The 2,950-nt window shown below is 38.3% G+C and overlaps 1 long non-coding RNA gene across 2 annotated transcripts; it reads left to right on the plus strand.

Annotated features, from left to right (window-relative positions):
• Nucleotides 1-274: 274 nt before the first annotated feature.
• LOC135933866 (uncharacterized) lies at nt 275-2,629 on the plus strand. 2 transcript variants are annotated; one of them, XR_010573968.1, is made up of 3 exons: nt 275-590; nt 1,401-1,581; nt 1,898-2,629. It is a non-coding gene; the product is annotated as an uncharacterized LOC135933866 (long non-coding RNA). The 2 variants fall into 2 exon arrangements; XR_010573967.1 differs by having other exon boundaries at nt 278-590; nt 1,401-1,569.
• The last annotated feature ends 321 nt before the right edge of the window (nt 2,630-2,950 follow it).

The raw sequence follows: 2,950 nt of genomic DNA on the forward strand, positions 1-2,950 counted from the left end.
GTTCAAAATCCTTTTTCCATTTGCACTTTAATAAACTGCAGTTCAAAATCCTTTTTCCACTTGCAATTTAATAAACTGCATTTCAAAATCCTTTTTCCACTTGCACTTTAATAAACTGCAGTTCAAAATCCTTTTTCCACTTGCAATTTAATAAACTGCAGTTCAAAATCCTTTTTCCACTTGCAATTTAATAAACTGCAGTTCAAAATCCTTTTTCCATTTGCAATTTAATAAACTGCAGTTCAAAATCCATTTCCCTTTCCTGTTCGCTCCGGGATTAGGTGCTGGATTAGCTGCTGGATTAGCTCTTCGATTAACAACTTGCTGGAGGCTATTCAAATTAGCCACACCGTGGGATGTAAGGAGCTCTCTGATTGGTTGGTCAGACACAGGCTGTCTGCCAGCCTGGATTTTTCTAGCTCATAGCTTCGCCCTGCTAAGAAGCGTGTGTGCTTGTACAAAGGCCGTTCAGCCTCGGGATTTACACTTGGCTCGACACAGATATGTGAAGAATGAAGGGACTCTGCAGCGAAACGGAGAGCCAACCTCTGACTGAGTGCCTGTCTACACAGTCTGACCACCTGTTGAAGGTAAGGTGCTAACATGGCTAACGCTAGCATCACCGCACGTAGCCCCGTTATTTTAAGGACATCTTAGTTTATGAAAGTTTTACGTCACAGCTGTACGAGCTAGCTGCGTGTTTTGTAAGCTGCTGTGCTCTTCACAAATAAAGCTGGAAGCAGCTCAGACTGTTAGAACCAGCACTGAGCCCTGTTACATTTATACAGTGTTAGAGCAATGGCTGCAACCTACAGCCTTTAAACTAGCGATTAAAATGCTGACAGTAAACTCGTCAGTCCAGATGTTACCACATTACTCTATGGTACTTAGAGTTAAAACAACTGAGACAGGCTGATTAAAATAACAGCTGTCAGTTCTCTCATTCCTTATATCAAGACTGGAGATCACACTACTGATTTCAGTTCATTTAATATGTGAGTGCACAGATTCATTCTCAACTGGACATAAACGATGATCAAAGGTTGTATATATGATGAATTCATCAAATCCCAGCCTCTAACACAGTGCGCTGAATCTTAGCTTTGAATGTCCAGTATATTCTAATCAGTGCAATGTAAGCATTCACTGAACCTATAGTATCTACACCTGTGTGGCAAATGTGTGGTAAAGATACAGATAATGAAATTTAATTATTAATACAATATACATCATGAAAAATGAAAGCTGAAATTGATTCAGTTTAGTACTTTTCTCTGTATGCTCTGTGATTATAAAGGCCTTAAATTCTGTGATATATACTGTTCACAGAGGTCTTAAAGTACTTAAATCACTGCTGATAGTCTGGTTGTTTATATTTTCACATGTTTTTGTGTCTGTAGGGCTGTTTGATGACGATTTGGACTCCTCTGGGAGATGAGGACACACCCACATCTGTTCCATACTGCAGCTATGGATGGTGTTACAGCTCTGAGTCAGCTTTGGGCCATCAGACGCACACACTGGAAAACCAGCACCTGGACTTCATGCAGGAGAGACGGCCTCAGTGATGTAGGTTCATAAGTGAGTTCAAACATTTCTGGCCTCTTATCACTTAGATTCCTTAATCTTAAAAGTGGATGCATTTAAAGCAGGAACTGCACACCTAGCTGTCAAAAGTTTGGCAGCATGAGTAAAGTTTTGTAGGGTCCTTGTTAAAAATTCCACAAGCACCACACCACATTTGTCATATATAGTTCATTTTGTACAGGACATTTTTGAAATTATAAACTATATATTCTAGTTGTCGCTTGTCAGTAATTTTTGAGTAAATGGATGTCACTGATAAATCAGTGGTGATTCACCTGCAAATGTTTTTAACAAACTTTGTTTTTTGTAGAATTCATCAGCAGCTGTGAGGAGATGCATTTGAATATCTTCTGGTTCCACTTTTCCTTCCCAGAAAGCTGAGGATGGCTAATTCCTGACAAGGACACAAACCTCAGCGCTTATCATGGGTGTTACATCCTCCGTGCAGCAATTCCAGAGAAAACGAGAGAGCAACGACCACTCATTAAGACCAGCCAGAAATCTGTCCCTTTCTGGCAGCTGTGGAAACTTCCAATAAAAAAGTTTGCATTCTTAGAACAATGCTGGGTCATGTGTGATGTGTCATCATATGAGGATATTACATTTTGACTTAATTCTGCTCAATTAAGTGTTTTGATCGTTGATCCAGTATAGCAGCTTTGTGTTGTGCAGCAAGTTAAAACCCATTGTCCTCACGAGCACAGCATCTAACAACTCTCCTTAAAAAAACCGAATGACTTTAACTGGACACAATGGTTTCCAGTGGTAGATACATTCATCACTCATCCGTGACACTGGAGAAGTCACCTGGATGAGTGATAAAACAATTTTCCATGGAAAATCCAGAGGAACTAAACTTTGTTGTTGTTTCTCTGGGCCTCAGGAGCATCTCTCAGAAGAAAACATTTTGCCAATAATCAGATAAAAAGATTGTTGAACCAGGTGGTATTCTCTGGAGTTTAAGACCAAAACTGAACTCAGTGAATTGACATTAGACTGGAATTCATAAGATGAATCGAAATACTGCTGAAGCTGATATATATATATATATATATATATATATATATATATATATATATATATATATCAATATATGTGTGTGTGTGTGTTTTTTTTCTCCAATTCACCAGGTCTGTAAAGTTCAGTATGACTGTGGTACATGATACAAAAGAATAAATACAGAAGAATAAAGACTTTATGTGAATAACTTTACTCTTCTTAAAAATAACTCATAAAACAAATAAAAGTACAAATGTGTACAAGTTAGAGACTTCCTCAGTAAGTTTACACTCTTTTGGAGTGATTTTAATTATGTGTTAAAGAAGAAAGAGATTAGGAGGTGAGGTAGAGGATGCAGAGTCCA

Source organism: Pelmatolapia mariae, linkage group LG16_19, assembly GCF_036321145.2.
Source record: "Pelmatolapia mariae isolate MD_Pm_ZW linkage group LG16_19, Pm_UMD_F_2, whole genome shotgun sequence".
Taxonomy (NCBI): domain Eukaryota; kingdom Metazoa; phylum Chordata; class Actinopteri; order Cichliformes; family Cichlidae; genus Pelmatolapia; species Pelmatolapia mariae.